Source organism: Mastomys coucha, unplaced genomic scaffold, assembly GCF_008632895.1.
Source record: "Mastomys coucha isolate ucsf_1 unplaced genomic scaffold, UCSF_Mcou_1 pScaffold8, whole genome shotgun sequence".
Lineage (NCBI taxonomy): Eukaryota > Metazoa > Chordata > Mammalia > Rodentia > Muridae > Mastomys > Mastomys coucha.
Genome location: NW_022196914.1, coordinates 70,240,800 through 70,255,817, shown reverse-complemented (window position 1 = coordinate 70,255,817; position 15,018 = coordinate 70,240,800). Strand labels below are relative to the sequence as shown.

The window sequence follows — 15,018 nt, the reverse complement described above, 5'->3', positions numbered from 1 at the left end:
CTGGCTCTGTCTACTCTGTAAGTGCTGGGACTAGAAGTGTGTAGCACCATGGCCCAGCACAGATTATTTTGAATATATATAATATGTATATATAATATGTATGTATATATATGTATATATGTACATATATATAGTTAGTTAGTCATGCCTTGATCTGTGTTCACACTTAATCTTTTCCTGACCATCTCTCCATTTTTATTTTATAGATTATACAATATTCATACACAGATGAACAGTTACTTCTCTTTCCACATCTCTGATTTTTTGTATATGCTGATAACCTCCACCCAATTGCCCTTCTTTCTTTCCTTTATGAAGAGGTTCCACATGAGAAATGGTTTTGTGTTGTGTTGTTTTGTATTGTTCAAATCCATGGGCTCATATTTCCTGATGCTCCCCTTCCCCTTTGCACCCATAAGTCAACTGTATCAGATCATGAAGTCGGGCTCCACCAATGGGATGTACTGAAGTTGGAGTCACCACTTCAAGGGTGACAACAAACAAGAGTGATGTTGGCCCTGATTGGCTACTAGCCCAGTTTGGGTTTTGGTGCACTCTTTGCAAAAAGAACTGCCTTGATGAGTGATTTTTGCTTTCTCTCTCTCTCTCTCTCTCTCTCTCTCTCTCTCTCTCTCTCTCTCTGTGTGTGTGTGTGTGTGTGTGTGTGTGTGTGTGTGTGTGTGCATGTGTGTGCGACACCAACATTATTCATTGTTTGTAACAGCTCATATAGGCTCCAAGGTAGAGGTTAATTATTATCCATGGAAAATTCTGCCAATTTGATCTTTACTCTCTGTATGCTTCCAAGCTCACTCCTTCTCTCTGGAGTTTGACGTGTCCTGAGCTCACAATTGTGTTCATTTTACTTCTATTCTAAGGTTCTGATGTATTTGGACTAGCTGATGATTTGGTGAGAGAATGCATGTCAGTGTCTCTAAATAATCTTCAACCATTATTGAGTGTCCAACTGCTTGTCATGATAGATTTTTGTTATCTGATTCTATGTCCACAGAGGCTGGATCCTTAGATAGAAATATTATCATTATCTATTTTCTCCCTTTCAGTTACTCTTTGAGGCCCATGGTTACCCTTTCTGTAGGAAGTCCAGTCTCTCTCCCTGGAAATTTTCTCTCCAAAGTGTCTCAAAACCTGAGAGACTGTTCAGCCGTCTAAAATACAATTTTATTCTAAACACGTGGATGTGAAAGAATGGCCAATGAGCACACAGGTTTCTCTGTGTTTGTCATGGGCTATCTGCCTATTTCCCTGTCCTTGGCAAAGGTCTCCCAGACTTCTAGGATAACCCAACCCTGGGCTTCAATATTGAAGTTCTTTTGGTTCAAATTAGTTATTCCACACAAATCAGTCTTGCTCAGCATAGTTAGGACCATTCACTGAGCTGGGGTCCAGCTTGCTCCAGCCCCACCCCCACCCCAGCGTTATGCCCTCTAGGGGCTGTCACATTACTATTGTCTCTCTAGATAATAGCATGGATTATTCCCTGAATACATGGTAATGACATCATTCCTTTATCACTAAAGCAGACAGAAAGTTGAGGACCGGTTTAGTCTCTGGTCCCAGAGCTCCAGATGTTCTTGGGTAACTTGGTTCTCTCTAATGACATCATCAGAGGACAGTTCCTTATATCCCCTTTGTTGCATGACTATGGATAGGTACAATATCTGCATAACTGTGGGAGCCCACTAAATGACCTTTCTACAAAGAATAAATGCTTAAGCCTCCAGCAGGATTTTCTTCTTGTTGTTGTTTTTTCTTTTGTTTTTTGTTTTAACATTTCAAATTCATGTTTATTAGTTCATCCATCTTTACATATCTGATGACATCTACATTATGAATATAACAAAAAATGCCTTATTTTACTTCTCTAGTGATTTGAGTATCCAGGCATGCAATGTCAGACACTAAGTATAATTGGTATAATGTCCCCAAATCTCCATCCTAATGTGAGATATTTTCCCATAAGGTCACATAAGGTGGATGTCAAGCATCCTATAGTGATGGTTATATTTTATGCATTCATTACTCAGGTTCCATAATACTATTCTGAGTACCTTCCCAATAAGGTTGCAGTCCCCATGAACGTATGGCTCTATGGGCCCAAGCAAAATGGGGGACCTACTTTCACAGCAGAGCTTCCCTTACCCTGCCAAGAGAGTGTCCCAGAACACAAATACTTGGCCTTATCTGAAGAATGACTATGTCCAGAACTGCTTCACTCAGCATTATATACTATTATATACATGTACTATGTATTATGACTATATATATTATATACTATTATATACATGTACTATGTGTTATGACCAATTACCCCTTTCCACCTGTATTCCTAAAAGCCCTATATACCTTATTCCTGAAACAATAAAGTAGTGTTGTTTTCCTTCAGTAGTCTCTGAAAACCCATCTATGGGTTCTCACTTCCAGCAGGATTTTCAATAATAAAGTCCCAGGGAAATACAGATTCAGGATGTCTGCCTCTATGGTTCCTCGCATATTCATGAAAACGCTTATTGTACTATGTAAGGGTCATTTCCCCAAAATTCTTCTACTTTAGGACTAATTATAAGGGCAAGTTGGGATTAGGTCAATTGAAATTCCAGTCCAAAGTACCCTTTCTTCACAGATCAAGAGCATAGCCACTCTCATAACCAACTATTCAAAAAATGAAAAGAGGAAAGCTTCACTCAACCAATCCAGTAAGACAAAAAAGAGCTTCACTGAGAGGTAAATATCTGACATTCCAGAGTCATAGAGGAGAGGATGAATGCAAGAATGACGTTTCAATTAAATGACAAAGGCAGACATGGTGTTGTTTTTTTTTTTTCTACAGAGAATGGAGAAGAAGGAGGCTTACAATCCACCCTATGTTTATTTAAATATAAGGGAATGTTCAGTGTTAACATGAGAATGTTTCCTTCAAATGTATCCATCCAGTTGAGTTTTCTGCAATACAATTAGGGTGCATCCCTGTCCTGCTGATGCCTCTAAAACCCAGATGTAGCTTACAATTAATGTCATCTTGAATTTGATAAAATGAACTTAGTAATCAGACTTCTCAATTGAATCAAATGACTACTTTAGAAAGGCAAATGTAGATAATCTAGAAATTGTCCAAACACTGAGGTTGAAAGCCCAGGATCAGATGTGAACTTACAACTCCGTGCGATATTAAAGCCGACACGGACAATAGCATTAACCCCTCCAAGGGATGTAAGCCGTCAGCTGCAGATGACTGTAGAACCTTGGATCTCTCATCTAGTGTGTTTAGCATATATGGGAGACCTGGGGTGCTCCATCATTCCAGCCAAGGGGAAGGAGTCTCAAAACCTAATAGAGGGAAACATGTCAGAGACTTTCAGTTCCTGGCTTATGACAGTATGCATGCCAAAGCAGCTTCTAACTAGGATTCTGTTTCCACAGTGGCTGAGTGATGAGGAGAGGGTGAACCCAGCAGGCAAATACAGCATTTCTCAATAAACTTCTCACTGCAAGGTACTCGGTGATCTTGTACTTGGATGTTCATGAGTTCTGTGTGTCAGTAATGGCACCCCTCTAATTGAGTTCTGAGAAAACCAACTTTCTAAACCTAGGAAGCAAAATATAATTGCTCAGAGGTTCTATTACATGTCTAAGCTACTTAAGTGGACAATTTGTCGGGTCAAAAGAAGTGAAGAATTAAGGGTAATTAGGTCAAACTTGCAAACTGGCAGTCCCCAAGCCAAACCTGGCCATAGATGTTGACTATTTGACTTACGCACATTGTTTAAAAATTGGGAAAGCTCATATTAAATCTCACATTTCTTTTCTCAAAAAGAAAAAAAGAAAGGTTTAATGAAGGGAACCATGCTCTCTGTTCAATCAGCATGACCTTCGGTCCAATCAGAAGCTGCCTTCTTTGAACAGGCTGCTTCTTCCATCTGGCCATGGTCCCCAGGACTCCTGTCTTACAGCCCACAAGCTTCTCCCTTTTAATTCTAGTCTGGCCTCGGCACATTTGAGCTTAAGAACCACTGTCCTTAACACTAATTTTCATGAAATAGATAATTCATGCTCATGAAAGCCTTTTCACAGAAATAGATAATTCTGGTGATTTGAGTCAAAAGAATTACTTGAAAACTAACTCCACTTTCTACCATTAGAGCCATCATCATGGAGACAAGAGTGGTTTCAAAACAGACACAGGTGTGGGTAGAATAGGAAGATTATTAGACGGGGCTTCTAATGAGTAGCTGGATCTGCCACAGTAAATATTTAATTCCCGTATCTGTTACATAGGGATAGTAATTGTCATCATATACACAGAAGTTAGTATGATGGGTGAATTAGATCATATAACATGGAGTCCTTAATTCCATAGAACTTCAAAAATGTCTACTGAATTAAGCTTCATCAATTTTGTTACTTTTATTTTACTTTAGAATTATTCCAAATTGACTCTTCAATAGTTATGCACTGCAATGAGGTAAGGAAATGGACATTTGTTGGATGCCAAATGTATGCTGTTTCATGAAGCCCTCACAGCAAGACCATTAGATAGTACTTCCCCATTTTATTAACTGAAAATCAGAGCTCAAGAATTCCAAGATGATTTCCCCGAAGTCACACAGCTGTCTGTGTGATAACCACGGTCATCTTACTCCAAAGCTTTTATACGTGATCATGTGTGCCCCAGTAGCCTGTGTATAGATTCACTTTGGTTACCAGTTAAAAACACAAGCTCACCTATTCCTTCCCAAGCTTGCTCCATCAAAGCCTAAGAGCGGAGTTTTGCCGGCCACATGTTTTTTATCTGAGCTTCATGGGTTTTAGAGCAGAAAACCTGCTTGAGAAGGCTTATACAGGGTAGAAGTGGAAAAAAAAAAGAAGAGAGGAAAGAAGGGAAGATGGAAAGGAAAGAAAGGAGGAAAGGTGAAAAGTAGCAAAGAAAAGATATTAAAGTCAAATAAGAGGGAAGAAGCCCAGGAGAACGAGATCTGGGCACTAATGTACAGTAGCTGCTGGACCAAGTGAAAGCTCTTACTAAATGGATGTGTTCTTTCTATGTGCACCCAGCTTGTTTACTGCAAACCTAAGGAGTCAGCCAACAGGAAGCTCAGTTTGCCACTGCAGAGGAGTAGAGCACTTTGAACTACAGGCATTTTGTACACCCAAATTACATACTGTGACACACATAGTATTTGAGCTGTTCCGCAATACAGAAGCCAATTATTCTTGGCACGTACTTCTGTCGCACTATCCGAATCGCCATCCCTCACATGTGGAACTGTGCCACATCAAATGCACCAAGCCATAAATTCCTCAGACTCCCTGAGATGAAAGTCATGAGCTGGAGAAAAAGACAGTTTGATGCATATGCCGCATTGCAGAGGGATGCATGGGCAATAATATTTTGCTGGGTCTGTTGTGAGTAACTGGGGCTACGGAATTCTGTTTTAAGAGGTATTGTTGTTGTTGTTGTTGTTTGGTGGTGGTGGTGGTGGTATTGTTTGTTTGTTTGTTGTTGGATACATGCTGAATTTTCTTCTCTAAAGTAATTTGGTAATAAGTCTTTATATCCTCAAATTTGAGGGCAGTTACTTCATTATATATAATTACTCTTTTATTTTTACAAATAAAAGTTATTGTCAAAGGGAGTACACTTAAAAACAAAACCACTCTAGCTTCGATTATTTATTGGTAATGAGTGGCTTAAAATCTACGACTTCAGGTTGATTGGAAGCATGTGTGTGTGTGTGTGCAAGACTCCCTCTGAAATTACAGCGTACAACTCTCCAAACATCAACAAAGAAACACACATGAAAAGACAAGAGACATTTAGAATGTCAAGTAGACATAACTTAAGAAGAACCTTTCCCTAACATGAGTGAATGTGTGTGTGTGTGTGTGTGTGTGTGTGTGTGTGTGTGTGTGTGTGTATGGATAGATATGTGTGTATGCATGTATGAATAATACTAACATTTGCAAGAAAACACACAAATGCAAATGCAGAAGCACCAGAGTAATATCAATTCTTTCATTACCAACACTAAAAGCAAGGAAAGCACAGGCTGATAATATTTCAAGTCCTGAAAGTGAGTAACTGCTGATCAAGATTGCTATACTCAGCAAAGTTAGTGCTTACAATTGGTGATGAACTGAGAGCATTCCAAGACAAACTCAGATTAAGCCAATTCATAAAATGAAAGCCAGCACTGCAGACATGTCTCAAAGAAAACTGCATGTGGAAGAAGACACTCACATTCATGAGGACCTAAGAATGCATCCTGTGAGAGGACCAGAGAAACAGAGAAAAGCCTGGACAGAGCCAAGCAGCTCACCACTGAAAGCCAGGAGTAATGGCAGGGAGTGAGGAGGAGGAATACCAATAGCCCAGCCAAAACATCAACCAAAGAATCATAAGAAATACCCACGTTCTCCCAGTAATTACCTTAAATGCAGATGGATCTCACAGAGCAATGAAAAGACATGGACTGAATGACTGTACTCATAAACAAGATCCAGCTATTGGCTTTCTCCATGAAATCCACTTATTGAGCAAAGATGTCTAACATCAAAGTGTAGAAATCTACCAACCAATAAACAGAAATCATAAACAAGCTGTCATGATGGTTTTTATGTGTGATAAAGGAGACTCTAAACAAAAAGTAGACAGAGGGACAGTGCAGATATAATGAAGGGAAAAATCAGTAGAGATATAAGTATTTATTATGCATTGTATTTGGGGAATCCAAAGATACTAAACATTAAAAGGAATAAAAAAATAGTATCATAAAACTTCAATAACCCACTTATGTATTTAGATGAGTCTTCTAAACTAAAATTCTCTAAAGAAATTTCAGAACTAAATTATGTTAAATATCAACGGAACTTAGCAGGTATTTACAGAATATCCCAGCCAACAGAGTGCATTATTCTTAGCAGCACATGGAAGTGTCTCTAAAATCCATCACATTTTATACCACAAAGTAACCCTTAATAATTGCTTAATTCAAATAATTTCTTAATTTCTTATATTCTTTCAGACTACAGTGGAACAAGATTAGAAATCAATAGTAAAAGATATCTTAGAAAGCAGTGTGTGTGTGTGTGTGTGTGTGTGTGTGTGTGTGTGTGTGTGTGTGTGTTGGAAACCCAAATACAGTTTTGAATGAACAGAGGTTTGTTGTAGAAATCAGGGAATAAAAATTTAAATTCCTAACATCAAATGAAAATGAAGGGACAGTCTCATAATCTCCAGAATTCATCCAAGTCAGAACTAAACACACAGACACACAGACACACAGACACACATGTATGTGTGCGCACCAGAGATTAAGAAAATAATCTAATTATAAACCATAAGGCATTAGATAAAGACAAAACGAAACTTAGTAAATGTCAAAAAGAGAACAATAATAACATATAAGACAAAAACTGAGTGAGCCAGGCAGTGGTGGTGCACGCCTTTAAATCCCAGCACTTGGGAGGCAGAGGCAGGTGGATTTCTGAGTTTGAGGCCAGCCTGGTCTACAAAGTGAGTTTCAGGACAGCCAGGGCTACACAGAGAAGCCCTGTCTAGAAAAAAAAACAAAAACAAAAACAAAAACAAAAACAAAAAAAACCAAAAAAACAAAAAAACAAAAAAAAAAAAGAAGAGAGACCAAAGGAACAATAGCAGAATCAGTCGAATGAAGGTTTGATTCTTTGAAAAGATTAGCGGTACTGATAAACCTCTACTCAAGTGAATTGAAATGAATTTGTTCTCTCTCTAGAGATGAAAGGGAGTTCTTACAACAGATTTCAAGGAAATCCAGAAGATGATTAGGGACTGCACTGAAAAATGGAAAGCTGGAAACCTAGAAGAAATAGACACATTTCTGAACTCACATGAGCTACAGAAACAAAATACAGAATGCTGAAATAATTTAAGGAGATCCGTAACAGAGTCGGGTGGGGAGGAAAATGAGGAGAGAAAGAAAGAGGGGGTTAAGCAGTAATTTAAAATCCCCCCTAAAGGAAAGCCACTGATCAGACAGGTTCATTGTGGAACTGTACTAAATTTCAAGGAAGTTCTGACATCAGTACTTCTCAGACTGTTTCTGTACTACCAAACACATTCAGTGAAGCCAGGATGGTCCTGACACCAAAACCGGACAAGAATATAAAAAGACTTAAGACCCATTACCCTGTTGAACATACATGGGAAAATTCTCAACAAAGTACTTGCAAACCAAATTCAGTAACATATCAAGATCAAATACCAAACTGAATTCAGTAGCATAGCAAGATCAAATACCATGATCAAATTGCTTTTACTTCAGGATTTTGAAGTTGGCTCAACATATGTAAATCAATAAATGTAAACCATGATATAAACAGACTAAAGGGCAGAAATCCCATGATCTTATGGATTGATATAGAAAGGGTGTTTGACAAAGTGCTATGTGCCTCTGTGATAAAAGTCTGAAGCTATTGTGAAGAGAGGAAATAAACCTCAGCATGACAAAGGTTATATATGTCATAAAGGTCATATGTGGCAAACTAGTAGTCAACATTACAATAAATTGGAAGAACCGAAGAGTATTTCTCATTAATCTAGAATGAGAAAACCATGCCCACTGTCGGCCCTCTCATTCTACAGAATGCTCAATGTCTTAGCTAAAGCAGTGGGGCAGCTTGATGTCATTACAGAGATACAAGTGGGGAAGTGAGAAGTCAAACTATCTGTCTGAAGACAACAAATTATACAAGAACACGTTTAGAACTGATAAACGCAAAGAGGTTGCAGGATAAGAAATAAACACATAAAAATCAGTAGCTTTTCTATGTATTAATAGTATACTTACTAAGGAAAAGATTAGGAAAAACATTGCATTCATAATACCTTCAAATAAGAAAGCAAAACAAAACAAAAACAAAAACAAAAATACCCAAGAATAAACCAAGGAAGTAAAAGGTTTTTTTACAATGAAAACTTTCAGACACTGATAAAAAAAAAAAAAGAGGTTCAGACATAAAAATATTAGAAAATCTTCAGAAAAATTAATGTATCTGGAAAACATTCTATTGCGTGAAGTCACCCAGACTCAGAAAGACAGACAACAGATATTTTCTGTCATAGGCAGATCTTGGCTGTTAGTCTGTATATGTGAGGACATCTGTCTGTATATGTGAGGACATCTGTATGTGGGTATGGGAGTGGGCTTAGGTCATGAAACTGAAAGGAGACCATGTGAGAGAAAAATGAGGATTGAGGAGACCATGTGAGAGAAAACTGAGGACTGAGGAAGAGGGAAAGGATAAAAGGTCATATATGAAAAGAAACCGCAAAGCGTAGTGTGGAGGGTACAAGATACAGGAAGCAACAGGAGTGGAGGATAGCAGAAGAGAGAAGAGCAAGATCAGCACCAATACATTATATATGACTATGCCATCATGAAGCCTATCGCTTTGCATTATAATTGAAAAAAAAGGTAAAATTGCAATTCATAAATTTTATACAACTTTCATCTCAGTGCATTGTTATAACTGTTCTTTTTATTAACAGTTATTATGGCTAATCTCTTATTAGACTTAATTTATAAGTTAGCCTTCATCATATATATATATGTGTGTGTGTGTGTGTGTGTGTGTGTGTGTGTATAAGGGCAGAAATCCCTTCATCTATCTCTATCTATATGTTTATCTATCTATCTATATATATGTGATATATATATCACAAAGGTTGGTGCTATCTGTAGTTTTAGGCCTCTTGACACTCTGCATAGGTGTGTATGTGGGTATAGTATGCAGGTATGCGTATATGTGTGCATGCGTGCGTGCGTGCGTGCATGCGTGCGTGCATGCATGTGTGTGTGCATTATATTTGCATATCCATACTGAACTAAAGGCAATTCTACTTAATAATTCCTTATGTGTGATGCTCTTTTCCTTTCCTATTGTATTCATTTTCTTCTTTGTTTATTTCTGACAAAAATTGATTATCTTAATGCATGAATAGTTTGTGACCCTCAATTTGGATCCAGAGGTCAGGAAAGTAAACAAAGTTCCTTCTCATTATCAAGACATTACTTTAAAAATAACAATAATAAAATAGGTGCAAAATATGAATTAGTTTTAATAATGTTGAGAAAGAAATGTCTGGAGCTCCGAGAAGCTCTTGGAGGGAGACCTCACTGACGTCGGAACATTTAAATGGATTTGTGCAGAAATGGTTACTCTCTATTGTCAACTAGATGATATCTAGAAAATCTGTGCTGAGCATGCCTGCGATCTTGATAAGCCAATTGAAATGGGAAGACCTGCCTGCCCACTGTGGGAAGCACCATCCTCTAGAATCATATCCCTAACTCATTACAAAGGAAAAATGTGCCCAGCACAAGATTTCTCTATGCAGCCCTGGCTGTCCTAGAACTTGATCTTGAGACCAGGTTGATCTGCCTGCCTCTACCTCCTGAGTGCTGGGATTAAAGGTGTGTGCCACCACCAACTGGCTCACACCTTGTTTCTTATTATTACTACTTTTTTGGTTTTTCGAGACAGGGTTTCTCTGTATAGCCCTGGCTGTCCTGGAACTCACTCTGTAGACCAGGGTGGCCCCCAACTCAGAAATCCGCCTGCCTCTGCCTCCCAAGTGCTGGGATTAAAGGCATGCGCCACCACCGCCAGGCTTCACACCTTGTTTCTTTACTGCAGATGTACTGCACGATGACTAACTTCCTTAAGCTCCTGTTTCCAGGACTTTCCAATTTGATGATACCTATATGTACTTCAAACCAGGAGATAGATGATAGATAGATAGATAGATAGATAGATAGATAGATAGATAGATAGATAGATAGATAGATAGATAAGATAGATAGATAGATAGATAGATAGATAGATAGATAGATAGATAGATAGATAGATAGATAGATAGGTAGATAGGTAGGTATGTAGGTAGGTAGGTAGGTAGATAGGTAGATAGGTAGATAGATAGATATAGAAGACAGATGATAGATAGCTAGATGGTTAGATAGAAAGATAGATAATAGGTAGATGATAGAGATAGATGATAAATAACAGGTAGAGAGAGAATAAACAGACAGATGATAGATAGATAAACATATAGATAGAGATAGGTGATAGATAAATAGATAGATAGATAATTTTTAAAATTTCCCTTTTTCCTAAACTGCTTTTGTGTGGGTATTAAAGCAGATGCTATGTCAGGGAATGCTTGAGGTAAGAATGGTCAGCAGGAAGGACTATTGTATCCTACTCAATAACCCAGTGATGGGGACCATAAGCTGGTCTAATGTTCCATCAAATATTCTATTACCAGCTCTTACACTTGACCTATCCTGTTTGACCTAGCTCATATTTAACTAAAATTAAGAGGCACATGGTCTCACAACTAGTAAGCAGCAGGGCTGAGGTATGGCACAGTCTGATTCTACGGATGTCAATGGTTCTATACCCAGGATGATCTGATGTATTGTAAAAGATTCATTAAATTTACAAAACAAGTATGAAAATTTGTGTTCTTTAAAGGAAGAACAATACAAGGAACAGGCCATGCTTTGACACCCTTGCTGTTTCCTAGGACTTGGAGTTTTTTCTCTATCTGATGCTCAGCTCCTGACCTCAAATCCTTTCCTCTAAAAAGAAGGCTTTCCTGTGGGCCACAGGGGAGATAGCTCCTGCAGATATTTTAAATCCTTTTCAATCTGCTTTATTACAAGATACAGCTATGCAAGCATCAACCCAGAAACGTGAAGTTTGTCAGCAAAATTCAAGCTCAGTCTCTGTAAACTTCTAGTAGGCGTTTGAAGAGATAACGGAAAGCTACTTAGAACCCACTCTTGCATGGGCTCTTGTGAGGATGACTGTCCCCTCAATGTCTCCTATTGTGAACTGCTCTAATGCAGGAGTAGTCACTTGTAAGACTCTCAATTCATGGACCTCCCTTTTCAAAAACTGGCTGTTTGAGTGTGTTCTCCACCTACATTTTAACCACTCTAAATCCAAAGAGAATTTGGCAGAAACCAGGACTACAATTTGTGCAAACCAAAAGGCTGTGGAGTGTCCCTGATCTGGTTGAATCTCTTGGGTGGGTAGGTGGAGTGGGGAGCAAAAAACATAATGAAAAAACTGTGCAACCAAGTCATATACACAAGAGAAACTGGGGCATTCTCTGAGTCAAAAATGTACTAAGCTCGGTATGGTGGGTGGCACACCCTTTACTTATTCTCAGCTCTTACGAGGCAGAGGCAGCTTCATCTCTATGAGTTCAAGTTCAGCCAACTCTACCCAGTGAATTCCAGGTCAATCAGGGATATATACATATAGATCCAAATATATATATATAGTGAGACCCAACCCCCCAAAAAAGTACTGGTCCATATCTCTATATCTGTATCATATACATATCTATCTATCATCTATCTATATCTATCATCTATCACTTCTCTTTCTCCATTTCTCTCTTCCCTTCCTTCCTTCCTTCCTTCCTTCCTTCCTTCCTTCCTTCCTACCTTCCTTTCTTGCTGACCACCAAACAAAGTTCCTGGCCCAGGAGCTGTTCACAGTGTAGTTAGAGAAAAAGATAATATATACTAAATATAGTAAATTATTCATTAGAAGGAATTACATGTTAAACATAGGAGAACCATAAAACAGAAACTGGGAATAGGATAATGCAGAATTAAGTTAAAAATTAGATGGTCATGATGGTCTCCTGGATGAAATGAGATACGAACAAAGACTCAAGGAAATCAAGAGACTTTAAAGGAAAGTGTTCTGTGGAGTGTTGAGGTCCTGAGGAGAACCTGTCTAATGGCCTCGAAAGTCTGCAGTGCAGCTGGGTTAAGTCATGTGACTTAGAAGAAGAACAGTAAGGAAGAAGGTCTGAAAAGGAGCAAGTGGCATGTGAAAACGGAGAGTGCAGGCGACAGTTATTGCTCAAAACTCTAAAGGAATAAGTGAACCTCTGTAAAGTGATAAACAGAGGGAAAACATACATACATACATATACACACACACACACACATGTACATGTATGTGTACATATGTGTGTATATATACATATATACATATATATGTATACACACACACACATACACACACACACACACACACACACACACACACACACACATATCATGTCTCCTGTATTCTGAGAAGACCATAGTTCAGCGAGGGAAAAAGTAAGGTACCATTTAAATGCTATAGTAATTATCCAAGCAAGAGAAGACAGTGACTTGTAATGCATTATCTGTTTTGGAGCTGATGAGGGTTCGGACTCTGGGTATATTCTGCAAGGAGAAACCTCAAGCACTTAGGATATTTGGATGTGATATGTACTAGAAAGAATGGGGAGCATGGGTAACTCCATACTTGGAAAATTTCTGAAGGTAGTACAAACAGAAAACCACCTCACTACATGCAGAATATAGACAACAAACGTAGTGCAGGCGTATACTTGGTGGTGGGAAACTTGCCATACCATTCCCTTGCTAAAATTTTAAACTTTGATATTATATGATTTGAATGAGATACAAAATGGAACAATATTTATATATTGATTATGCTTCAAAAGTCAAGTCAAAACCAACTTTAGGGTTCCGTTGGTAAATTTTTTCTCCCTACTATGCTATCCAAAACAAACCAGAACAATCTCATGTGAATACAACACTGATTGTCATGTTCTAAACAAAGTATTTCTGTTTCTCTATTGACTGGTCCATAGAATTGCTGCTGGACTCGGCTAACCACATAATTTATTGGTTTTACTCTAAGAAATGTATCTCTTAGTGTTAGAAAGGGTCTTCGTGGGCACAGCGAAAGCAGACTAGTATTACTTTGGGAGGTTTGTGTTTACGATTGATGGGGTTGTTTCTTACTACTCGTGTGAATCTTGGCTAGTCATTCAACCACTTTGTGCCTCAGCTTCCACAACTATGAACTAAGCAAACATGTTTCTTGTCTTACTTTAGTAGTGAGGATTATGCAAGGTCTCAAAGTCCTTTGGATAATGCCACTTACGGTAAGCACTCAGATGGTCACTATCCCTTTATACACTGGGAGTCTCTTCTGGAAGCAGAGGTAGGTGGATCTCTGTGAGTTCAAGGCCAGCCTGGTCTACAAAGTGAGTTCCAAGACAGCTGGGGCTACACAGAGAAACCCTATCTCAAAAAAGGAAAGAAAGCAACAACCAAAATCAGAAAGAAATAAAAAAAGAAGGAAGGAAGGAAGGATGGGAGGAAGGGGGAAGAAGGGAGAGAGGGAAGGAGAGAGAAGGAGAGAAAAGGAGAGAAGAGAAGAGTAGAAAAGAGCCCCCTTAGGTTCATAGGGAGTGGAACTATTAGGAGGTATAGGTGTGGCCTAGCTGGAGAAAATGTGTCACTTTGGGGTGATTTTTGAGGTTTCAAATGCTCAAGCCAGACCCAATGTCTCTCTTGCTCTTACTGCTGACTGCCAATCCAGATGTAGAACTCTGGACTCTTTCTCCAGCACCATGTCTGCCTGCATGCTGCCATGCTTCCTGACATGATGATAATGGACTAAACCTCTGACCTGTAAGCCAGTCCTAGTTCAAAGCTTTCCTTTAAAAGAGTGGCTGTGGTCATGGTGTCCCTTCATAGCAATCAAAACACTGACTAAACAGTTCCCCAGAGTGTATTTACATATCTGATGTTGCATACTGTCCCCACACCACCTCTTTCAATATCTGTCTGTTTAAAAGAGAACAAAGAGAAAAGGCAAATAGCAACAGTGACACAAATGTTCAACATAATTGGCTAAATTAACGCCATAAGATAGTTCATTAAACAACAGATTTTTTAAGAAATGTATTTTGAAATAAAAATGTTTGTAAACCAAGACCTAGACGTATACAAACATTTTGAAGGCTTGGAGCCACATGGCCGAGCTTACATGAATCATCACTAAAATACAGACAAACACTTGTCTGGGTAATGATGTGATTTTTTTTTTTTTTTTTTTTTTTTTTTTTTTTTTTTTTTTTTTTTTTTTTTT

General features: G+C 38.5%; 1 protein-coding gene and 1 long non-coding RNA gene across 10 annotated transcripts in view; one reads left to right on the top strand and one right to left on the bottom strand.

Annotated features, from left to right (window-relative positions):
• Positions 1–15,018, bottom strand: part of Pde4d (phosphodiesterase 4D) — a 1,511,116-nt gene that overhangs the window by 104,625 nt on the left and 1,391,473 nt on the right. The window lies entirely within an intron of this gene.
• LOC116083188 overlaps positions 1–15,018 on the top strand; it is an 88,291-nt gene that overhangs the window by 46,132 nt on the left and 27,141 nt on the right. The window lies entirely within an intron of this gene.